Source organism: Macaca thibetana, chromosome 2 (assembly GCF_024542745.1).
Source record: "Macaca thibetana thibetana isolate TM-01 chromosome 2, ASM2454274v1, whole genome shotgun sequence".
Taxonomy (NCBI): domain Eukaryota; kingdom Metazoa; phylum Chordata; class Mammalia; order Primates; family Cercopithecidae; genus Macaca; species Macaca thibetana.
This window is the reverse complement of record NC_065579.1, coordinates 27,877,752-27,904,191: the sequence shown is the minus strand read 5'-3', so window position 1 is coordinate 27,904,191 and position 26,440 is coordinate 27,877,752. Positions and strand designations below refer to the sequence as shown.

The 26,440-nt window shown below is 38.8% G+C and overlaps 1 protein-coding gene across 1 annotated transcript in view; it reads right to left on the bottom strand.

Annotated features, from left to right (window-relative positions):
• LOC126946724 (non-histone chromosomal protein HMG-17-like) overlaps positions 1-26,440 on the bottom strand; it is a 1,084,902-nt gene that overhangs the window by 573,719 nt on the left and 484,743 nt on the right. The gene's annotated exons all lie outside the window — the stretch shown is intronic.

Sequence of the window (26,440 nt, the reverse complement as noted above, 5' to 3'; positions counted from 1 at the left end):
AACTTTTGTATCTAGCTAAAGGATTGTAAACGCACCAATCAGCACTCTGTGTCCTCTGTGTCTAGCTAAAGGATTGTAAATGCACCAATCAGCACTCTGTAAAAATGCACCAATCAGCACTCTGTAAAATGGACCAATCAGCAGGATGTGGGCGGGGCCAAATAAGGGAATAAAAGCTGGCCATCTGAGCCAGCAGCGGCAACCCACTCAGGTAGCCCTTTCCACACTGTGGAAACTTTATTCTTTCACTCTTCACAATAAACCTTGCTGCTGCTCACTCTTTGGGTCTGCACTACCTTTATAAGCTGTTAACACTCACTGCAAAGGTCTGCGGCTTCACTCCTGAAGTCAGTGAGACCACAAACCCACCAGGAGGAACAAACAACTCCAGAGGTGCCACCTTTAAGAGGCGTAACACTCACTGCAAAGGTCTGTGGCTTCACTCCTGAAGTCAGTGAGACCATGAACTCACCAGGAGGAACAAACAACTCCAGAAGCACCACCTTTAAGAGCTGTAACACTCACTGTGAAGGTCTGCGGCTTCACTCCTGAAGTCAGCGAGATCACGAACTCACCAGAAGGAAGAAACTCCGGACACATCTGAACATCTGAAGGAACAAACTCCAGACACACCATCTTTAAGAACTGTACAACTTATTGTGAGTGTCTGCGGCTTCATTCTTGAAATCAGCAAGACCAAGAATCCACTGGAAGAAATCAATTCTGGACACATTTTGGTGACCACGAAGGGACTGTTGCCTATCGCCAAGTGGTGAGTACCATCGGACCCCTTTCGCTTGCTGTTCTGTCCTATTTTTCCTTAGAATTCGGGGGCTAAACACTGGGCACCTCTTGGCCAGTTAAAAGTGACTAGCATGGCCGCTGGACTAAAGACACGGGTGTCAGGCTTTCTGGGAAAGGGCTGTCTAACAACCACTGACTCTTTGGAGTTGGCAGCATTGGTTTGACTATAACCAGCTTCTGCTTTTCCTGTACTTCTGGGCTGAGCCAAGGGTCAACAGAGAAGAAAGCCATTCAGCTCCAGGGTCTCGATAACAAGTTGGTTGACCCTGTGGCCATAAGCGGAACTCTCAAAGTTACGTCGCCCAAGTGAGACTTGCCCATCTATCTTATGTATCCTGACCCTTCCCTCCTGGGTCCTAATGCCTGTCAGACAAACTTCCTCTCACCTCTCTTCTCCAAGCCTAGTCCTGCTTCTAAAAACCATTCCCTGTTTCTGGTGCTTTTCTAGTTTCTCCTATAAGAATGATTTCTCGTATAAACTCCAGGACTCTATTCCCTTCTTTAGGCACCTGGGCTTACCAATCAGAAAGACATAATTTTTGCTCAAAGTCCCATTGTAGGGGGGACTATCTGGAATTTTAGGATCCTTCCTTGGACAAGCAGGCCTAACAAAAGCTATTTCTGAAGCTATGATATGGGGAGCCTCAGAAATTGTATCTTTCTTATTCATATAAGTGAGGACAAAAGGCATGACTCTTCCAACTCTGGAGATCTCTTCCCTCCCTCAGGGTATGGCTCTCCACTTCATTTTTGAGGCATAACATCTTTATAGGACGGGGATAAAGTCCCAATACTAACAGGAGAATGCTTGGGACTCTAGCAGGTTTTCGAGAATGTGTCGGGAAGGGCCACTAAATCCGACATTCCTCAGTCCTCCTTGTGGTCTAGGAGGAAAATTAGTGTTTCTGCTGCTGTGTTGGTGAGTGCAACTATTCTGATCAGCAGGGTCCAGGACCGTTGCGGGTTCTTGGGCAAGAGGTGTTTCTGCTGCTGCGTCGATGAGTGCAACTATTTCGATCAGCAGGGTCCAGGGACCACTGTGGGTTCTTGGGCAGGGGGAGAAACAAACAAACCAAAATCATGAGCGGTTTTGTCTTTCGGATGGGAAACACTCAGGCATCCACAAGAATGACCAGAGTTGATCCACTATCAGGGATGGGCCGAACCCTCAGACAGGATTTACAGGCATCAGCCCAGTTGCTGAGTTGTGGACTGCTAAGCAAGCTAGTACAGTCACTTCTTTTAGATTGCTTTGGAGGGAGGGGTTTTTCAAATTTGCTTTTGGTTTAAGGTGGTCAAGGGCATTGAGTTGAGCAAGGAAACAAGCTTTTCTTAAAGGACTGTTTTCCAAACAGGCTTGGTTCTGTGGACCCAAATGACAAGATAGTTTCTGGTTAAATCTCACAGATAAAGTTCTAACCCTCTAAAAAGAAAAATGATTTTCAAAAAGACTTAGGTCATTCATTCTAACAGGTAAGAACAACCTTCCATATACATGACAGCCAAAACTTTGTTATCACATGGGAAAAAATCTTCCGCCACCTAGTCTGCTAAATATTATTTACAAATTTCTTTATGATGGGTACAAATACCCAAAATCCTGCCATCACTCTTTATTAGTATAGATGGGAACATATGGGACTGTGGTGTGACTCAGCTCATTAAGATCTTTATTATTTTTATCAGTGAAAGGGGGGTAGGGGGTGCACTTAAAAAGATTGTATTTCTGAGAGAGGGAAGGGAATGTTACAAATAGATGAGTAAGTCAACAAAAGGAGAAAGATGTAGAATGCCTGCAAACTATCTGATTATTTTAAAAAGTCTACCTTTTAAGGGAGATAGAATCAAAATTCTTGAGTGGACTCTATTTATCCTATGCTGTTTGAAATGATAACTACATTTTTACTTTATGCCAATGGTGTTTCTGCTCACAGATTCCAAATTCCCTGGTTAATGTGCTGAAAATTTGTTTTGCTGAACATGAAACCCAATAAAATCATTGATTTCTACAATATTTGTATGGTGGAGCTCAATTCAATGAATAAATTAATAAAATGAATAAATGATAAATGAATTGAAACATAATAAATTAATAAAACCTCAATGTAATATGCCTCTTAATATATTCAGGAGGGAATGTTTCAACTGTTAAATTGATTGCAGTTAAATGAATTAAAAAACAAAATAAATTTTAAAATGCTCCATTATTCATTAAAGTGCTTTAGTGCCTCATTAATCTATTTTAGATCACTCAGGCCCATAAGTGCCTATTGTCAAAAGCTGATAAAGTGTAAGGAATTGCTTTTCATACCCTAGAGTCAACTGAATACAGCAACGCTTCTCAAAGTGTAAAGATCAAATCTGTTGGGTATAAAGTGTCTTTGAAGCTTGAAAACTTTTTGAAGGGAATATTGGGAGGATTTTGTTTTTCTATGTTCAGATAGTCACATTTTAAAAATTGTTATAAAAAAAGGAAATAAAAGAAACTTCTGGATTTTAAAGTATCCCATTTGTCTCCTTTCCAGAGCACTCTTAAGATGAGACACATCAGTGGGTCAACCTAAAAGATTTCCTGTTTTAAAACACAGTTGCAACTTTTTTTTTTCCCCCGAAAGGTGTTGTTCTTTCTAGTGGCTTAATCTCTATTCCTCTTAATCATTTGCATCTTCTTTCTCCAGTCTCAGCTTCCAGAGGTAAATTCCCAGTGACTTTCTGCTGAGTCTTCTCCTGTTCTGCTGAGTCTTATTGACAGGATCAAGTCATCCTATGCTGGCTGGCTCTCTTCAGAGCAATCTCCTCATCAATGTCCTCCGAAATATCGCTAGCCTCTTTTTTTTTTTTTTTTTGCCTTGATATTTCCAAGATGCTGGGGGGAGGTGTGAGGACCCCAGCACCAGGAAGTGGTCAACTTGCAGGTTGTGAAACGAGTTTACTAACAACAGTGTAGGTTTGAAAAAGGGAAGTTTATTAGAAAGGAGGAATGCTGCAAAAGGGTGCAGGGGAGGGCCTCAGTGAGAGGACTGAGCACCGCGCGGTGGATTTTCCTTAGGGGTATTTGTGGACCTTAAGGCGGGAGCTTAGGGTTGTAAAATGAGTTTCAGCATGATATCCCAGAGAAGTATAGAAATTTTAGTTACTTATAAAAGTAGAAAGAGGCCTGGAACCAGATGCGACCAGGTGGTCTTTGTTCCCTTCTAAATTCCTTAGATAAGAAGTTTTGCCTCCGGATGGTGTTTGATGGTCACCAGGTGGTTTCTGCTGTCCTCACAAGGGTTCTGTGAGTCATGAAACAGGCTTTGTTTGTTATTTTATAAATTCTATATATGAAGAGTGGGGTTTGTCTCACTCACTTTAGTATCCTACTGGCAGAACCCACTGTAGCTTTATTTAATGAATGCATTACACACTTAAAATTTATATGACACTTATTTAAAGTCTCCTGATGTATACTTAAAAACCTATAATGAAATACATCAAAAATGACATGACGTAGTGATGTCTGTTACTGATTTTTTTTTTTTTGAGACAGTCTGTCTCTGTCGCCCAGGCTAGAGTGCAGTGGTGTGATCTCAGCTCACTGCAACCTCTGCCTCCCTGGTTCAAGCGATTCTCATGCTTCAGCCTCCTGAGTAGCTGGGATTACAGGCACCCACCACCATGCCCAGCTAATTTTTGTATGTTTAGTAGAGAGGAGTTTCTGCCACATTGGCCAGGCCAGTCTCTATTGACCAGGCCAGTCTCTAAGTCCTGGCCTCAAGTGATCTGCCTGCCTCAGCCTCCCAAAGTGCTGGAATTACAGTCGTGAGCCGCCGTGCCTGGCTGATAGTTGATATTTTATATGAAACTTGTTTTTGTCTTTCTACAAGCTTGTAGATTATTTCCCTTCCCAATTTTTTTTCTCCAAGTTTTTAAAAATTTTATAATGATGTGGGTCGGTAATGATGTGGGAGTCAGAATATCTTCTCATAGAAAAGGCAGCTTTCAGAACAAATCACTTTATGAAACTTGTCAACTTTCTAAAAATGCTGGGTTGACCAATCCTAATTTTTTTCATCAGTCATGGAACTTTACCACTAGCTCAGTAGTTTATTGATGATATTGTGGAAGGATGATTATGTGCTATATTTCTTTCTGTCATGAAAATAAGTAATTCCTCATTTATCATCCTTTATGAATTATAGCACAGAAATACAAATGAAAGCTTCAGAAATTAAAACACATTTTAAATATTAAGAAATACTAGACTAGGATGGGTTTAAGCCCAGCCATACCATCAACTTACAATGATTGTGTGAATTTAAGTAATGAATGTCTCAGGGTGTCACTTTCCATATTTGTAAAATTGAAAAATATTAGTATTTAGCTTACAAGGTTGTGGTGAGGAGTACATAAGACAATACAGGAATATTATTGGAGTCTGGCACATAATAATAATTTTAGGTATTATTATGATGATGGTCAGGTATTTTATGATGGAACATAGACTCATTAATGATGGTAGTTTTTTTTTTTTTTTATGGAGTGGGGAGAAGTTTTTATTTGGAAATGCTAGGTGTAAGGCTGAAGGAGCCTTCTAACGTGGAGAAGGAGAGAGGAATGTTGTAAAGGGCTTTAGCAAGGGCATCCACCTGGAGTTCAGCTAGTTTCAGAAAGAGTAGATTAAGAATGATTCTCAGGGAGGGAAGAATTGCTAAAGATGAGCAGCCACTGTTGGACAATTCTCATTTTACCAAGAGCAATGGAGAAGAACAGTGAGGAGTCAAGTCATGTGCAAGAGGGAGTGGAGAGGAACAGCAGGATGGGGTGAGTGGGGGCACTGTGGCAAGGGCTGCACTGGCAGGTGCTCTTTCTTTCAGTGTCCTCACACTTATACTGCTGTCTCTCGATATTTTTCTTTTTATGTTTATATTTTATCTCCTTAGTTATGTTTTATTTTTAATTAACATGTAACATTTATATGTATTTAGGGGTACAGAGTGATACACTTATGCACATAAACAATGTGTAATAATCAAACCAGCGTAATTAGCATCTCTGTCACCTCAAACATCATTTCTTTGTGTTGGGAATATTCAAAATCTCTCTTCCACTGTAATTTCTATTTCTTTCCCCCCCCCACCAAGATGGAGTCTCACTCTGTTGCCCAGGCTGGAGTGCAGTGGCGCCATCTCGGCTCACTGCAAGCTCCGCCTCCCGGACTCACGCTGTTCTCCTGCCTCAGCCTCCCGAGTAGCTGGTACTACAGGTGCGCACCACCATGTCTGGCTAAGTTTTTGTATTTTTAGTAGAGATGGGGTTTCGCCTTGTTAGCCAGGATGGTCTTAATCTCCTGACCTCGTGATCCACCCGCCTCGGCCTCCCAAACTGCTGGGATTTCAGGCGTGAGCCACCGTATCTTCTACTGTAGTTTCATAGTGAGAAAAAAATCCTCTCTTCCAGGTATTTGAAAATATACCATAGGCCGGGTGCAGTGACTCACACTTGTAATCCCAGCACTATGGGAGGCCGAGGTGGGTGGATCACCTGAGGTCAGGAGTTCAAGACCAGCCTGGGCAACATGGTGAGCCCCAGTCTCTACTAAACATACAAAAAATTAGCTGGGCGTGGTGACGTGTACCTGTAATCCCAACTACTAGAGAGGTTGGGGCAGGAGAATAGCTTGAGCCTGGGAGGCAGAGGTTGCAGGGAGCCGAGATTGCACCATTGCACTCCAGCCTGGTGACAGAGCAAGACTCTGTCTTAAAAAAAAAAAAAGAAAGAAAGAAAAAAGAAAATATACAATAAATTATTGTTGACTATAGCCATCCTACAGTGCTACAGAAAACTAGAACCTATTCCTCCTGTCCAGCTGTGATTTTGTATTCACTAACCAACCTCTCTCTGTCCTCTCCCTCCTACCCTAGAGTAGAGAGTTCTATGTGTGCAAACTTTTAGCTCCCACCAATGAGCGAGTACAGGTGATACTTATTTTTCTGTGCCTGATATTCCACTTAACACAATGTCCTCCAGGTTCATTCTTGTTGCTGCAAATGATGGGATTTTATTCTTTTTTTATGGTTGAATAATATTTCTTTGTGTATCTATAACACATTTTCTTTATCCCACTCATCTGTTGATGATAGATTGATTCCATGTCTTGGCTATTGTGAAGAATGCTGCAGTAAACATGAAAATGCAGATATCTCTTAGATACACTGATTTCCTTTCCTTTCCTTAATGGCTGTACTAATTTATAGTCCTACCAACAGTGTATAAGAGTTCCCTTTTCTCTGCATTTTTGCCATCACTTGTTACTTTTTTCTTTTTGATAATAACAATTCTAACTGGGATGAGAAGATATGTCATTGTGGTTTTGATTTCTATTTCCCTGATAATTAATGACATTGAACTTTTTAAAAAAAATATACTTGGCCATTTGTATGTCTTCAGTACTAAGCTGTTTTTGTGTTACTATAAACAAATACCTGAGACTGGATAATTTATAAAGAAAAGAGGTTTAATTGGCTCACAGTTCTGCAGGCTGTACAAGCATGGCTCCAGTATCTGCTTCTGGTGAGGGTCTCAGGAAGCTTCCAATCATGGCAGAAAGCAAAGGAAGAGCAGGTGATGTCACATGGCAAGAGCAAGAGCAAGAGACAGAGAACTATAGTGATGGTACTGGCATTGGATGAACATTCCCGTTCCGAAAGGGAGAAATCAGTCCATAGAAAGGGGGAACAGGCCCCAAGCAAGTCTGAAACCCAGCAGTGCGGTCATTAAATCTTAAACATCCAAAATAATCTTCTCTGACTCCACGTCCCATATCCTGGGCACACTGGTGTAGGAGTTGGACTCCCAAGGCCATGGGCAGCTCCGCCTCTGTGTTTTGCAGAGTTGATTCCCCGTGGCTGCTCTCACAAGTAAGAATTGAGTGCCTGCAGCTTTTCCAGGCTGAGGATACAAGCTGCTAGTGACTCTAACATTCTGGGTCTGGAGGGAGGTGACCCCCTTCCCACAGCTCCACTAGGCAGTGCCCTAGTGGGGACCCTGCTCAGGAACTCCAGCCCCACATTTTCCCTTGGCATTATGCTAGTAGCATTTCTCTGTGGGGCTCCCCCTCCTGCAGCAGACTTCTCCCTATGCACCCAGGTTTTCTGACAGATCCTCTGAAATCTAGGTAGAAGCCACCAGGCCTCCTTCCTACTTGTATTCTGAGCATCTACCACACTTAACACCACATGAAAACTGCCAGAATTTATGGCTTGCACCCTCTAGAGTTGTAATCCGAACTTTACCTGGACTCCTTTGAGCTGAGGCTGAAGCCAGAAGAGCTAGGATATGGAGAGCGATGTCCCAAGGCTGTGCAGGGTAGCAGGCGCTTGGGGTTGACCCCTGAAACCATTATTTCTTCCTAGGCCTCTGAGCCCATGGTGGAAGGAGAGGCCTGGAAGTTCTCTGAAATTCCTTTGAGGCCTTTTCCCCACTGTCTTGGATATTAGCACTTGTCTCCCTTTTAGTCATGCTAATCCATTTAGCAAATGGTTGCTCTGCAGTCCTCTTGAATTCTTTCACTGAAAATGGGCTTTCCTTCTATACCACATGGCCAGGCTGTGCTCTGCTTCCCTTTTAATTATAAGTTCCAACTGTAAGTCATTTCTTTGTTCCCACTTAAAATTGTAGGTTGTTAGAAGCAGCTATGCCACTTCTCAAATATTTTGCTTCTTAGAGATTTCTTCTAAGTCATTACCTTAAGCAATTGCTCTTAAGTTCAAACTTCCACAAAGCCCTAGAATGTGGAAACAAGGCAGCCAAGTTTTCTGCTAGGGAGTAACAATTGTGACCTTTACTCCAGTTTCCAATAAGTTCCTTATTTCCATCTGAGACCTTATTAGCCTGACCTTCACTGTGCATATCTCTATCAGCATTTTGACCACAACTATTTCATCACTTTCTAAAGAGTTTCAAAATTCCCCTCATCTTTCTGTTATGAGCCCTCTGAACACTTTTAATCTCTGCCCATTACCCAGTTCTAAAGCTGCTTCCACATGTTGTTTTTTGTTTGTTTGTTTTTGTTTTTGTTTTTTTTTTTGAGATGAAATCACGCTCTGTCGCCCAGGTTGGGGTGCAGTGGTGTGATCTTGGCTCACTGCAGCATCCTCCTTCCCGGTTCAAGTGATTCTTCTGCTCAGCCTCCCAAGTAGCTGGGACTACAAGTGCATGCCACCATGCCCAGCTAATTTCTGTATTTTTAGTAGAGACGGGGTTTCACCATATTGACCAGGCTGGTCTCAAACGCTTGACCTCATGATCCACCTGTCTTAGCCTCCCAAAGTGCTGGGATTACAGGCGTGAGCCACTGCACTGAGCAGATTCCATGTTTTTAGGCATCTTTCTGGCAATGCCTCTGTCCTCAGTATGAATTTTCTATATTAGGCCTTTTTTTCATTAGTATAAAGGGATACCTGAAATGAAGTAATTTATAAAGAAATTAGGTTTTTAAAATTAATTAATTTTATTTTTGATTTTTTGTAGAGATGGGATTTCTCTGTTGCCCAGGCTGGTCTGGAACACCTGGGCTCAAACAATCCTCCTGCCTTGGCCTTCCAAAATGTTGGGATTACAGGCATGAGCCACCACACCCAGTCAGGAAAGAGGTTTAATTGGATCACGATTCTGCAGGCTGTATAAGTACAACTGCAGCATCTGCTTCTGGTGAGAGTCTCAGGAAGCTTCCAATCATGGAGGAAGGCAAAGGGAAAGCAAGCGATATCACATGGCAAGAGTGAGAGCGAAAGAGGGGGAGAAGTGGGAAGTCTTAGACTTTTAAACACAGATCTCATGTGCACTTGAGAGACAGGGCTAGCTGGATTTCCTAGGCCAAATAAGAATCCCTAAGCCTAGCTGAGAAGGTGACTGCATCTGCCTTTGAACATGGGGCTTGCAACTTAACTTACACCCAACCAGTCAGGTAGTAAAGAGAGCTCACTAAAATGCTAATTAGGCAAAAACAGGCAGTAAAGAAATAGCCAATCACCTATTGCCTGAGAGCACAGCGGGAGGGACAATGATCGGGATATAAACCCAGGCATTCAAGCCTGCAGCAGCTACCCTTTTTGGGTCCTCTCCCTTTGTATGGGAGCTCTGTTTTCACTCTATTAAATCTTGTAACTGCACACTCTTCTGGTCCGTGTTTGTTACAGCTCGAGCTGAGGTTTCACTCGCTGTCCACCACTGCTGTTTGCTGCTGTTGCAGACCTGCTGCTGACTTCCATCCCTTCAGATTCAGCAGGGTGTCTGCTGTGCTCCTGATCCAGAGAGGCACCCATTGCTGCTCCTGATCAGGCTAAAGGCTTGCCATTGTTCCTGCAGGACTAAGTGCCTGGGTTCATCCTAATCGAGCTGAACCGAGTGAACTAGTCACTGGGTTCCATGGTTCTCTTCTGTGACCCATGGCTTCTAATAGAGCTATAACACTCACTGCATGACCCAGGATTCCATTCCCTGGAATTTGTGAGGCCAAGAACCCCAGATCAGAGAACATGAGACTTGCCACCATCTTGAAAGCAGCCCACCGCCATCTTGGAAGTGGCCCGCCACCATCTTGGGAGCTCTGGGAGCAAGGACCCGCTGGTAACAAACTGATGGAGAACTCTGCTATTACCAAGGGGATGGTGCTAAGCCTTTCATGAGGGATTAGCCCCTGTGATCCAATAATCTCCCACCAGGCCCCAACTACAACATTGAGGGTTACATTTTGACATGAGATTTGGAGAGGACAAACATTGAAACTACACTATCTTCTTTTGAGAGATGTCTATTTAGATCATTTTTCCATTTTCTAATTTCTCCTGCCTTAGTCTCCCTAGTAGATGGGATTATAGGCACCTGCCACCACACCCAGCTAATTTTTTGTATTTTTAGTAGAGACGGGGTTTCACTATGTTGGCCAGGTTGGTCTCGAACTCCTGACCTCAGGTGATCCACCCACCTCGGCCTCCCAAAGTGCTGGGATTATAGGCGTGAGCCACCGTGCCAAGCCCACTTTTATTTTTTCTCTTGGCTAATTGCTCTGGCTAGGACTTCCAATACTGTGTTGAATAAGAATAGTGAAACTGGGCATCCTTCTGTTCTACCTCTTAGAGGAGTGGCTTCCAACTTTTCCCCATTCAGTATAATGTTAGCTATGGGTTTGTTGCATATGGCCTTTATTATACTGGAGGATGTTTCTGCCATACTTAATTTGTTGAGTTTTTGTCATAAGGGGATGTTGAATTTTATTACATGATTTGTCTGTATCTAGTGAGATGATCATATCTTTTTGTCTTTCATTCTGTTGATGTGACATACCATGTTTATTGATTGTGTATGTTATGATTTGTGTATGTTGAACCATCTTTGCATCCCTGAAATAAATCCCACTTGCTCATGGTGTATACTCTTCTTGATGTGCTATTGAATTTGTTTTGCTAGTATTTTGTTGGGGGAGTTTTGCATTTGTGTTCATCGGGAATATTGGCCTATAATTTTCTTTTTTTGTTGTATTCTTGTTGGGTTTTGGTATCAGGATAATGCTTGTCATGTAGAATGAGGTAGGAAGACTTCCCTCCCTTCATTGTTTTCAAATGGTTTGAGAATAATTGGTATTCATTTTTCTTTATATATTTGATAAAATTCAGTAGTGAAGCCACCTGGTCCTAGGCTTTTCTTTATTGAGAGACTATATTACTGATTCAATTTTGTTGTTTGTTATTGGTCTGTTCAGATTTTCTGTGTCTTCATGATTCAATCCTGGCAGGTTGTATATGTCCAGAAAGTTATCCATTTCTTACTAGGTTTTCCAATTTGTTGTCTCACAGGTGTTTATAATAGCCTCTGTGATCCTTGCATTTCTGTGGTATGAATTGTAACATCTCCTTTTTAATTTCTGATTTTATTTATTTGGGTCTTCTCTCTTTTTTTTCATAGTTTATCTAATTATCTTTTGATTTTGTTTATCTTTTCAAAAAGCCAGATTTTTGTTTTGTCAATCTTCTTTTTTTAGTCTTTGTTTTGTTTAGCTCTGCTCTGATCTTTATTATTTTCTTGTACTAATTTTGATTTGATTTGTTCTTGCCTTTTTAGTTCCTTTAGGTATATCATTAGGTTGTTTATTTTAAATCTTTTAATTTTGGGGGGGTGTAGGATTTCTTTGTTGTAAACTTTCCCCTTAGTACTTCTTTGCTATATTTCATAGGTTTTAGTATGTTGGATTTTCATCCAGCAAGTCTATATTCTTTAATTACGGAATTTAAGTCATTTACATTCAAATAAATATTTTTTATTTTCTTCTCTTTAATTACTTCATTCACCCACTGGTCATTCAGGAGCATGTTGTTTTATTTCTATGTATTTGTACAGTTTCCAAAGCTACTGTTGTTATTATTTTCTAGTTTTATTCCATTGTGGTCTGAAAAGGTACTTTATATAACTTCAATTTTTAAAAATTTGTTGATACTTGTTTTATTGCCTAACGTATGACCTATCCTGGAGAATGTTCCATGTGCTGATGAGAAGAATATATATTCTGCAGTTGTTGGATAATGTGTCCTATAATATCTGTTAGGTTCATTTGGTCTATAGTACAGTTTACCTGTAATGTTTCTTTGTTGATTTTCTGTCTAAACAATCTGTCCAATGCTGAGAGAGGGGTTCTCAACTATTATTGTACTGGGGCCTGTAGTTAGACTTTTTTCCTTTAGCTCTAATAATATTTGCTTTATATATCTGAGTTCTTCAGTGTTGGGTGAATACATATTTATAATTGTTATAGCCTTTTGCTGACTTGATCCTTTTTATCATTATGTAATGAACTATTTTGTCTCTTTAAATGTTTTTTGTTTTAAAGTCTATTTTGTGTGATGCAAGCAATAGCTACTCCTGCTCACTTTTGGTTTCCATTTTTGTGGAATATCTTTTTTCATCCCTTTACGTTCAGTCTATATGTCTTTATAGGTGAAGTGAGTTCTTGAAGGCAGCATATATTTGAGTCTTGCTTTTAAAATTCTTTCAGCAAGTCTATATATTTTAATTGTGGATTTTAAACTACTTACATTCAAAGTTGTTATGGATAGGTGAGGACTTACTCCTGTCATTTTGTTAATTATTTTCTGGTCATTTTATATATTCTTTGTTCCTTTCCTTATCACTTATTGTTTATCTTTGTTGTTGGACAGTTTTCTGAAGTTATAACATTTGATTGTTTTCTCTTTCTCATTGTGTATCTGCTCTATCAGTGAATTTTATACTTTCACGTGTTTTCATGATGGTAATTACAGTTCTTTTGCTTCCAGATGTGAGACTCCCTTAAGTATTTCTTGCAGGACTCATATATATGAGAATTCCCTCAGTTTTTGCCTGTTTGGGAGACTTTATTTCTCCTTCATTTTTGAAGGATGGCTTTGCTGGGTATAGTATTCTTGGCTTACAGTTTTTTTGTTTTTTTTTTTTCTTTCATCACTTTGAATATATCATCCTATTCACTCCTGGTCTATAAGGTCACTGCTGAGAAATCTGCTGTCTGCCTGATGAGGATTTCTTTATATGTGACTTGACACTTTTACTGTTTTTTGGAATTCTCTTTTTGTTTTTGACTTTTAACAACTTGACCAAAATATGCTTTGGGAAAGATGTTTGGGTTGAATCTGTTTGGGAATCTTTGAGTTTCCTGAATCTGGATGTCCGTATATCTCTCTAGTCCTGGGAAAGTCTCAGCTATTATTTCATTAAATAGGTTTTTTAAGAAATACCTTTTCTCATTTCTTCTCCTTCTATAACTTCCGTAGTGCATTTTTTGTTTGTCTGTTTAATGGTGTCCTATATGTTCCATAGGTTTTATTTATTTATTTATTTTTTGCCTGACTGGGTTATTTCAAAAGACTTGTCTTCAAGTTCAGAAATTCTTTTTTCTGCTTGATCTAGTATATCACTGAAGCTTTCAATTCTATTTTTATTTCACTTGTTGAATCATTCAATTTTAAGACTTCAGTTTTTAAAAAATGATATCTATCTCTATTGAATTTCTCAGTCAGAGGAATTGTTTTCCTGATCTTATTGAATTGTGTATCTGTGTTATCTTGTATCTCTCTGAGTTTTCTTAAGTCATTATTTTAATTTCCCTTTTAGGCATGTTACTGGAAAAATCATTGTGTTTTTTTAAAGGTGTCATGTTTCCTTGCCCTTTCATACTTTTTGTGTTGTCACTTTATATCTGCACATTTGATGTAATTGTCACTTCCTCCAGTTTATGAAGTAGCTTTAATAGGGAAAGACTTTTTTCTGTAGATGTCTCCTGTAGTTTCAGCTGGGTAGGCTGCTTTGGCTTTGACTCTTAGAGGGTAGAGTAGTGTAGTTTCCATTTGTTTTATTTGGCTGTAATCATTGTCAGTGGTGACTACAAGTGCCTCCATGGCCTAGGCTGCAGTTATTTTTGGAAATTGTGGAATAACTTTTCTGGGTGCTGGGATGACAAGCAGGCCAGTTCTTGGGCTCTGTTGGGGGGTTCACATGGGTGTGTGGCAGCTTTGTTCTGGAGGGAATTGGGTCACTGGTGGAGGTGGCAGGCCCTGGGTGGGCCAGTCTTCAGGCCAATGGGGATCATCCACAAGTGTCTGGGTGTAGGACAACTTTGCTATGGAAGAGGAAGGATTACTAGTGGTGGCAGTGGGACCCAGTCTGATGGGTCTCAGGTTCTGGGGAGCATATACTTCAGCTCCCTTTTTCCTGGGGGGCTGTCTTCCCACTGTGATGGACTTCTTGTACCCCGATAGGGCAATGTATAGGCTTGGGTGCTGTAATCATGACCACACTGCTGGGTTCAGCTGTTTTCTTGTTGCTTCAGCCCTCAGGGTGGATGTGGTAGGATGTTGGTGAGGCCACGGGTATGTGGAGATGCAGGGGCTATTGGGCCCCAGGGCAGGATGCATTCTGATAGTGGCTCCACTCTCAAGGTGGTGATGTTCTGTGGCAGCCTGAATAACTGAGTGTGTGTATGGAGGGGGGAGTGTAAATTCCCTCTCCAGAATAATGCAGTCAGATGGACTCTAGGAAGCTCCCTATACTGGGCTTAGGGCCAGCCAGGGCTATGGGGCTCTTGTGAAGCTAGGATTCCAGGCATCTGTGGTGGAAATGCAGAGTACTAAGGATCTCCTGTTTACCTTTTTCTTGGGGTGGGGAGTCTCTCTTGACCCCAAGATGATCCTGGCCCATGTGGTTTGCTTCCTTCTTTATGCTGCCATTCTGAGTCTCTGTGCTGCAGAAGGTCTTTGGCACTTCTTTGCTGCATTTCTGTGTTCTCCGCTAGATATTCTATTTGATGTGTTGTCATATGTTTGTTTTTTGGTCTTTGTTGGGGGACAAGTGTTGAGCACCTTTAGTCACCCATCTTGATGACTGTAGCACTGTTTTTCAGATTGTATAAACAGCAGACTATTTGTTCGTACCCAAATGAGTCAAGGTAAGATCAACTCTTCTCTTTAATTATTATTTTGAGGAACAATTGGTTATTGTAAAATAGCAGAATATGTATCTACATGAAAATAACTTATTTTTAAAAGGTCCTCTGTCCTTAGATCTGACAACCCCAGAGGATGTTGGAATTCAGCACTAAAATTCCAAAGTCAAACTGTGTTCCTACTATTTATTTAGTGAAGATTTGGGGTTTCTCAGATATTATAGTTTCATTGTTCTTGTATCAAATTCCACTAAGAATGTTCTCCTAATCTTATCAGCTGCTTTTAGAATTCATTATTATCTTAGAATTTTGGAGAGTATTTATTAATTGAAATGAGGAAAAGGTAGCATTTTTCACAAAGACCATAGAAAATGTTAAAAATAAAAGGAACATTGAGAAAGGAAAGAAACACTATCTGTTGTGGCTTCAATGCATTTTACTGTGAACATTTACAAGAACATGGTTGTCACGTAAAATAACCTTACTCTGTGTGATTTCTTTTTAGCAGATGCGAGAGACATTCATGGTAGAATGAATCCCTCAAGGAGAAATCATGTTAAATAATTTATTAGAGCAATTATTTTCATTTCCAATGGCTTATAAATGAAAAAAATCAATAAATTTATTTTATATCAAGAAAAGATTCTAAAACAGAATGTCATGGTCATGTAATATTTGAAGATTGTTTATCCAGAGCATGAAGGACTGACCAGCTCCAGGTAAATATTGTTTCTGGAGTTCAGTGAGCATAAATTCTATACAGCACAATAATTGATGAAAGGCGTTTTAGCATATTGTATATGTAATTGTATTTGCACCAATATCAGCACCATCTATGTAGGTGGCATCTCAGAGTCTTAGAAAGAAATGTTATGCTACAGTTTCTAGTTACTACAACGTTTTTTGAAAGGCTCCACAAAAAAATTAGTAACTTTCATTAATTGATGTATTTACTGATTGATAATTTCTAAATTAAAGCTGAGTAAAAATAAAAAACCCCAACAAAGTGATAAGAAACCAATTCTATATGAAATCATGGTAATAATTACCCTGATTATGAGCAAACATTGTTCATATATGTTCACAGTAGGACATTTTACAGCTTCTTATTTGTTCTGTAGGATATTATTGAAAGTAATAATTAATCAACACTTTTTTAGCATTTGATTGAGAGCAGGAATGATTAGTGCTATTGTTTCACAGAGACCCAGACATATCATTTAGGAAAGCCTAATTTACCTGACTTCATTGATCTTTTCCTTTCTTTTAAAAATTTTAAATGGAATCTCAAGTGAATAAATTAGTAAATTTATCATTTTCTCTACAATGCTGTCATAAAGGCAGTTTGATAAAATAGCTCATTATAGTCAATGATATGAAATATGAGTTCCATCAGCATATTTTCATTAAATGCAAGCTACAGAAATTAGTTTGCTATTATCAAGGACTGTGGAATGCAAAAATAAAATTAAGCATGCTATTATATTGGTTAAAATTGGGAATTGACCCAAGTAAATAAAAAAAAAAATCTTGTAGCGACAAAAATATTAAGAAAACCAAAGGAATCATCAAAAATTAATTGACAAGTGACAATCCTAGTCATGTAATGAATATGTTTGAGATAAGTTGTCATCCCCTTCAAAGGCAGCCTTCAGATCTACCTTTTTTAGGCAGCCATGGTTCTAAAATGTAATTTTTTATATTTTGAGATGGATTCTCCTGCCTCAGCCTCCTGAGTAGCTGGGGTTACAGGCATGCACCACCATGCCTGGCTAATTTTTGTATTTTTAGTAGAGATGGGTTTTCTCCATGTTGGTTAGGCTGGTCTTGAACTCCCGACCTCAGGTGATCCACCCGCCTCTGCCTCCCAAAGTGCTGGGATTACAGGTGTGAGCCATCATGCTGGCCTAAAATGTAATTTTAAAATCTTCTTTTGGTAAAGAAAATTGAAGTATATACATAATAGGATTAGTTGTTATTTATAATTGTTGTTTATGTGAATTAAGCAATTGGCAGTGCCTATTGCATCTTTTAGGCTTCATTTTTCTTAAAGGGGACATTTACAAAGGGGAGGAAGTAATGGAGAAGTAGTCTTGATTTTGACTGGTACGTACTTGGAATATGGTAAAAGTACATACATCTGGTATGACTGATGATTGCTAACAGCACATTTTATATCTATAAATATCTATGTCAGTTACCTATTGCTACAAAGTAGTGGATTGTCAATCACCTTAAAACTTGTGGCATACAATAATAACCATTTATTTAGCTCATGGGAATGTGGGTAGCTCCTGAAAATTGGGTGTTCTTGGCTGGGGTAGCTGGCTATGTTTATAAATTTCTCATTCTCCTAGACTCAACAGGGCTTTCTAGCATGTTCTTATTGCAATGGTAGAGACACATGAGAAGTGAAAACATGTTAACAACTCTTAAGGTCTAAGCTCAGAAATAGTTCACAGTTGTTTTCAAAATATTGGTCAAAGCAAATCATATGACCAAAACCAAAGTCAAGGAGTGGAGAAATACTGTACACTTTGAATGGGACAAAATGCAAAAATCACATGTCAAAATCACAGCATGGATATAGTGAGGGAATGAAGAACTGGGGCTGGTGATGTGATTTACCTTTAAGATAATAGTTAGTATTTTTTAAAAAGCTACTTTATTGAGGTATGACTGATGCACAAAAAGTTGTACATATTTTAATGTGTACAACTTGATGAGTTTGGAGATAAGTATATACCCCTAAAACTCACCACAGTCTATGCCATAGACCTCTTCATCACCTCCAAAAGTTTTCACCTGCTGCTTTCTTCCTCTCCTCCTCCCCCTCTTCTTCCTTATCCTTCTTGGAATAACACTTAACATAAAATCTACCCTCTTCACCAATTTTTAAGTAGATAATACAATATTTTTAAACTATATGCTCTATTGTATGGCAGATCTCTAGGAATTATTCATCTTATATAATCAAAACTTCATCCCTTTGACTAATTTCTCCCTGTTTCTCTCTCCCCCCATCCCCTAGAAGCCATCATTTCACTCTTGGCTTCTGTGAGTTTGATTGTTTTACAATCATTATATAGGTGATATTATGTAGTATTTGTCCTTCTGTGACTGGTTTATTTCACTTAGCAAAATGCCTCTCCTCTATGTTCACCTATATTGTTACAAATGGCAGGATTTTCATCTTTTTAAAGACTGAATAGTATTTCATTGTGTGTATATACTACATTTTTATCCATTAATCTATTGAAGGACTTTTATTTTACTTCATTGCCTTGGCTATTGTGAATATTGTTGCAATGGACATGAAAGTACAACTATATCTTCACAATTCTGATTTCAATTCTTTTGGAAATACACTCAGAAGTGGGCTTGCTGGATCATATTATAGTTCTATTTTTAATATCTGAGGAACCTCTGTACTGTTTTTCATAGTGATGTCACCAACATGCATTAGCATCAAAAGTATATAATGGTTCCCTTTGCTTCACATCCTTGCTAATGCGTCTTATCTTTTTAATTTTTTTAGTAATAGCCATCATAACAAGTGTGAGGTAATATCTCACTGTGGTTCTGGTTTGCATTTTCCTAATGACTACTGATGTTGAGCATGTTTTCATATACCCATTGGCCATTAATTTGTATGTCTTCTTTGGAGAAATGTCTATTTAGTTCTTTTGATCATTTTGTAATTGGGTTATTTATTTTTATGCCATTGAATTGTAAGGCGAGTTAATCAGAAAACACATTGAATCAATTCATCATGAAGACTAAGAAGATAAAAGGAGATAAAAAGTTGGTGTGTCTGTCCAGATTTTTTCCACATAGTTGTAGAGTTGTGCAGTTGTAACCTGTAATTAAAATTCCTGGGGTATCATAACTATAAATTAATCAACAGTATAAACTAGAAAATAAAGTATTTCTTTTAACATTTTGTGAAAAGCTTGAATATTTAGATAGGCTTACAAATAAAATACATGTTTTTTATTATATCAAGAGGAAATTCACAGGCTGTTATTTGATTTAATTTTCCAACTTAGCCTCTCTAACCCAGTCCAAATGTGCATGTGACAGATGAACTCTTACAGAGAATAAATGATAAATAAAAATGAAAACTATAGAGATACTTTGTTGCTTAGTGAGCATTGAAGTCTCATCTGAAATCATGTCATATTTGAGTATAAAAAGGTTATTCTATATAAAAGCTAAGAAAATAATGAGAGGAGAAAAGAAGAATGAATCAAAAGAGGGAAAAATAGTAGAGGATCTAAGAGAAGGGGACAGACAATAGCAAATACAGAGTAAATATTAGAAGAGTCCTGAGAATTACAAGGATTTAGGGATTATGTGCTGATGTTTTCTGATAGCAGTGAAAGGGAAGTTAGTATTAAAAAGTCAAGATAGATATAAAAGTCAAAATGTAATTTAGATTTTAGTATTTTGTAATGGCAACTTTGTGTCCTTATAAAAGCAGTCAGCCAGGGGATAGCTCAGTAGACTGGAATACGGGGTATTTTATGAAAATGTAAGATAAGCATCATTGGATGCTATTGTTTTTAGGTGGGGTTATTATGAAGATACATAAGCTTATACAGTTGAACTGTGAAGAGGTTTTTTGTATGAAGTAAAGTGGCAAAGTAAGTCACAATAAAATAGAAGAATGTAGCCTATACAATAGTGTAAAGTTGAGTATATATAAGCAACAGAGTGATCGTAATATTTGTCTCTATCTCAGTATATCGTCTATCTACCTGGAAAGACAAAAGGCAGAAGTATAAAAATGCTGTGTTCAGTTTAATAGAAATATAAAGATCTGAATGTGACTTGAAAATTAAAAACAAAGGGAAATATTGGCAGATCTATAAAATGTTGACTGACCTGTATTATATGATTTAAAAAACTCAGAAGGGGTTGCTATAAGAATATTTGTGAAATCAAAGGTCACTGAAGCAGTAGAGTGTCGGGGTTAGTAAGAGCATGAACTTAGAACACGAATAGAACTGGATTTAAATCCTAGGTTTGCTACTTCTTACCTAGCATGAGTGACATTGGGCCAGTAATTCAAACGTTTTAATTCTATTTTAGAGATAACTTCCCTCTAGGAGTTACTCCTGGAATGAGCAACACATTTATTTTTTAATTTTATATATTTTTGAGAAGGAACCTTGCTCTGTTGCCCAGGCTGAAGTGCAGTGACATGGTCTTGGCTCACTGCAATCTGTGCCTCTTGGATTCAAGCAATTGTCCTGCCTCAGCCTCCTGAGTAGCTGAGATTACAGGTGTCCGCCACCAAGCCTGGCTAATTTTTGTATTTTTACAAGATATGGGGTTTCACCATGTTAACAGGCCAGGCTGGTCTTGAACTCCTGACCTCAGGTGATCCGCCCGCCTCAGCCTCCCAAAGTGCTGGGTTTACAGGTGTGAGCCACCGCTCCTGTCTGAACAACATATTTTTAAAAAGATATTACTATTTTGATCACTGCTAGAAGTACAAGGGTTTTATTTTTATCACTAGATGTGGAATTTAACTTGAGGAGGCACCTAATGAGATTGATGAGCTCCCTCATCTCTTAAACAGGGATAATAATTTTTTTTTTTTTTTTTGAGATGGAGTCTTGCTCTGTCGCCCAGACTGGAGTGCAGTGGTGCAATCTTGGCTCACTGCAAGCTCCGCCTCCCGGGTTCATGCCATTCTCCTGCCTCAGCCTCCTGAGTAGCTGAGAGTACAGGCGCCCGCCACCACGCCTGGCTAATTTTTTGTATTTTTAGTAGAGACGGGGTTTCACTGTGTTAGCCAGGATGGTCTTGATCTCCTGACCTTGTGATCCGCCCGCCTCAGCCTCCCAAAGTCCTGGGATTACAGGCGTGAGCCACCGCGCCCGGCCTAGGGATAATAATATTTATTTCATAATCTTGTTTTGAAAATAAAATGAGTGCTGTGTATAATCAAAACATGTAACCCAGTGCCTGGCTATAGAGTAAGATTTCAACAAATAGTAATAATAATAATTATTATCAATCATTCAGCTAATATAAATAAACTAAGTTTAAAAATGTGCATTGCTCACTATTAGAGAAATGATCGATCAAAGTGAAAAGACTCCTGCTTCTGGCTTATTGTTAATTAAAATGGTAAAAAGTTTTTAGGAAGACATGCTTGTCAGTCTGCTGTGTGCTTTTTCAAAAACTAGCTTTGGGTTCCTAAGTCAGACGTCACTTGAGAACGTTAAACACAACGGTTGTCCAAGAATCAGTACATAAAGAAATCATGAAAAAGTTCCATGGATTTTTCTGTGTTCTCACTCCTGAGCACAACACAGCCCTTGAATGGCAATCCAAAACAAATAAAAGGTGACTAATTTAACACGGATTTCCATTTTTACCAGGGTATATGGGTTTACATAGCATTGACTGTTTTCATATGGCCTTACCTCTATGTGATAAAGCCTTTGGAGACTGTTTATTTGGCTTGGAACATTTGAAGTCAGGGTTTATTTGGTTATCATTCAGAAACTAATGCCTGGAGGGAGTAATGTATTTTAAAAAGATATTACTGTTTCTATCACTGCTGAAAGGGACTTATTTTTATTGCTAGATATAGAGTTTAACTTGAGGAGGCACCCAATGAGATTGGTGATATTTTGAACATGGTTCTCATTGCACTTTTTTGGATTGTACTTTCTTTATCAATCTACTAGATGATCAGGTTGTTTTTCAGGATAACATATAACCATAAAATAGATAATGTGAGAAATTTTATTCCTCATCTCAGCACTATATAGATCTTCTGAATCCCCATAGCATTACAGATGCAAATTTAAATGTTGCCTGTGCCTAAATTCTCTTAAGAAGTAAAAGGCTTGTTGACAATTGTAACTGAATGTCGTTTCCAATGGCACCTTCTACAATGTTGTAGCATTAAAGTAAGATGTTGTCATATTCTTCAAGACTAATTTCTTGATGTATTCACATATTTACCTCCTTGAAATCAGTAAACACCATCCCATAGGGTTACAGAGATAAAGAATGAGATACTCTACTGAATACAAATCCTCTTGGTCCCATCTCTTGCTCCAGCCATTGCTGTGGTGCTCGATTCCCAGCGGGTTTTGGTAAACTTTAGGCAGATGCAGATTGTGTCTCACCCTGAGCCAAAGCTCCCATGGTTCTCACTTCTCACCTCTGGATGGCCTGGGACACATGTGAGAATTATCTCAGCACTCTCATATAATATGAGGTTAAAACTCATGGGGCCATTCTTAACCAATGGGAGATGGGTGTTGATGAATCAGTACTTTCCCCTTTTGTCCCTTAGGTGGATAGTTCTGAGACATATTTTATAAAGGTCTTCACAAAGTCCTAGTCAAGTACTATCATCAATAGTACTGGTGAACTTCATAATGCATCCCTCTGTTGGCCTTTCCTCCTTTCTTGTTCCATTCCCTTGGTCTCTTACTCTTCATCCATGGGGTCACTTCCCGAATAAACCAGCAACCCTAAAGTATTTGTTTTATGCTTGCTTTCAAGGGACCCAGGCTGAGAAAACCACCAAACATTTATGTTGGGAATTATTTTATAAGAAATGAGACTTAAACTTTTCTAGATGTTTTGCATGTATGAGTTTACTTAACTCTCACAAAAATCCTTCCAGATAGGTTCTTTTATATATAACTTCACCCCTGACAGAAATAAATTTCATGTCTTATCAAGGCATAACCCGTGAAGAGGTTGGCCTTTGCCAGACACCAATTCTTTCAGTGCCTTAGTCTTAAACCTCCCAGCCTCCAGAACTATAATAAATAGAATTCTGTTGTTTATACGCCACTCAGTTTAAGGTATTTTTATGATAGCAGCTCAAAGGAACTCAGACATAACTCTTGTCCATTGAGACAGATAATTTTGGTGTGTTCTGTTGTGATGCTATTTTGGGAGGATTGTTGTTTTGAATATAGATGATCTTCCTTCTCTTAGTAAGCCATGTTTTCTGTAAAATTTAACATTAAAACGATGTCTGGTAAAAGATGGACTTTTTATTTTATTTATTTATTTATTTTGAGCAGGAGTCTCCTTCTGTCACCTAGGCTGGAGTGCAGTGGCATGATCTCGGCTCACTGCAACCTCGGTCTTCCGGGTTCAACCAATTCTCCTGCCTCAGCCTCCCCAAGTAGCTGGGATTATAGGTGCCCACCACCACATCTGGTTAATTTTTGTATTTTTAGCAGAGACAGGGTTTCACCATGTTGGCCAGGCTGGTCTCGAACTCTTGACCTCAGGCGATCTGCCTGCCCCGGCCTCCCAAAGTGCTGGGATTACAGGCGTGAGCCACTGTGCCCGGCCTTTAATTTTTTGTTGGTGTTGTTGTTGTTGGAATGTTTCATTCTCAGCACAGGCAACAGTTAGTTAAAAATTGAGCTGCCATCAAGCCCACATTTCCCACTTTAAAGTATTTAGAAAGACAGATTTGAAGACAAAGTACATATATTGGTATCTCTTCTAACTTTTCCTTTACTGCTGATCTGTAGAGGAAAACTGTCTGTGAGGAGGCCTTCCTGCATTCCTATACACTGCCCATTGGTTGGATTATAGATGTGGGAGGCTGAAGGTGTCAGCGGGAACCTGAGAGTCTTTCCCACTTCCTTCCTGCAAGGCTACATGGTGCCCTTAAACTGAGAGATGATGGGTTGGTTTGATTATCTGTACTCCACTTGGTCTAAATGATATACAGCTGATAAATACTCCTTATAGTTTGTGTACAAAGTTGGGTCCTTTTGGATATCAGTATAGATAGTTTTATTGAACACTTTTGTTACTTTGGTTCTTTTACTGGGCATTAGAGAATGTTTTAAATAATGTGATGCTCTGATATCCTTCCTGCGAGGCATCTATGATGCATTTAAAAGAATTTCAATTAGGACTTCCTAAAGTTAAAACAAAAAGGTTGAATTAAGCTTTTGCTATCAGGAAAGAAAATAATCTTTTTTAGTACACTTTTCCTACATCATAATTCCTTCATTAACAAAGGAGTTGCTGTTTTGCAGTCTCATCCCTAAATAAATTCACTGTTATAAGTATCGTTTGCAATCTCTATCACACTCAAAGTTTTCACAAATTCTTACAATTACTTTAATTAGCTTCTGCTGATACACACCAAATGATGAGTTCCAATAGGGTAAATGTTCATCTTATTTCTCATATTTGTATCTGATATTACATTTTTTTCCAACCTTCTATTATATTTAACTAGATACAAATTATAGGAATTCCTCAGATCATAATCCATATCCAACTGTTTTAATTTTTCCATTATTTTGTTCTCATTACTTTTCTATTTTGATTCTATTCTTACTTTGGGGACTACTATTTTCACAAGTTTAAGTTATTACTAGTCTAATGGTGATACAAAATATTCAAATAATATTTACCATAAATACCAATTTCAAATAGCCTTTCTTGAAGCAATCATACGAGATGTTATTACCTATAAAAAGTTTGAGAGACGTGAATCTTAAATCTATAGAAATTAGAATTAAAAATAGAAAGAATGTCTGACATAAAATAAACTTTTAGTCTGTAAATCAACATGAACTGATATGGATACTCTATAATTATTTGGGTGACTTGATTAAGGTAGATAGCCCAGTTGGATAGTTTAAGTAAAAAAGGTCCATAATGGGATGAATTGAACATCACAGATGAAATATCAATTCAGGAAGACTGAATTCATCTTACATTTGGGGGTAAGACTGCTATTCATGTATTACTTATTCAGATGCTCTTTTCAGATGAAGGGACAAGGATTAAATCATTTGAAAAAGGCCACATGGTGCTATTATCTGAGCCAGGGTAAGCCCTCATCATTGTGTATTGTTTAGCCTACTTAGCTATTTTCCATTCTCTAAAGTTCACGGCCTGATATTTCATGAGCCAGTGGTTTGATTTTAATGGATTTTCCAACAATGGGCTAAAATATCCCACCCAGAAAATTTAGCTTTTGTGTATGTAATCAGCTATGTTTTAGAACTGTCCTTAATCTAAAAAATGAATTTTCTTTTATTTTAAAGATTGTATTTTCAGAGAGTATGATCATTAGCTCCACTAAGTCCTGCTTCTCAAGTTCTTTCCTTCAGTGAGTGAGAACATATATTATCTTCATATCCATAAACAGAAACCTCCTAGACACATCTGACACTGCTTTAATCCATTTATTTAACCCATCACCAAATCCTGTTTACTTTCAAATATCTTTTAAACTCATCCACTTTATTGTTTTTTAGAAGTCTTTACTGTCAACACTCTGGTTCAAGTTTCCACCATCCCTTAACTGAACAATTGCAATGGTCTCCTAAAATGGTCTCCACATCTCCTACGATTTACCTTTCTCTATTTCCTCCATTCTCCATTCAACAACTATGGTGATCTTTCCAAAATGCAAAAATGATTCCTTTTCCTATACTTAAGTCACATCAAGGCTTCCCCTTGGCTTTATGCCAGGCATGGACTGGTATGATCACCTCTCATTACTCTTTCACTCTGTGCCTCCAGCCACACCAAATTTTTTTTTTTTTTGACAGAGTCTCACTCTGTTGCCCAAGCTGGAGTGCAGTGGTGTGAGCTTGGCTCCCTGCAACCTCCACCTCCTGGGTTCAAGCGATGCTTGTGCCTCAGCCTCCGAAGTGGCTGGGACTATAGGTGCACACCACGTCCAGCTATTTTTTGTATTTTTAGTAGAGATGTAGTTTTGCCATGTTGGCCAGGCTGGTCTCGAACTCCTGGCCTCAAATAATCCACCTGCCTCGGCCTCCCAAAGTTTTAGGATTACAGTTGTGAGCCACTGTGCTGGGTCCCAAAGTTCTTACATGCTGCAAACACGCCTGGCTCCCTCCAGACAGAAGGGTCTCCTTAAAGCTGCTCCGTTTGTCTCAAAGGTCACATATCTTTGCTTATAAATAGCTAGGTGATTACAGAGGTCTTTGGAGAGGAGATGATTTCTTAGTAGACATCCTAAGGATTAGTAATGGAAGATCCCTAGGCTGTAAGCATGATGGAGGCATCACATAATCTGGCAAGGTTCAGTCATGGAAATCTTATTTTATGCTAAATATCTTGGATTTTATCCTGAAGACTGAAGGTGATGAAACTATTTCAGCCATAGGTTGTTGT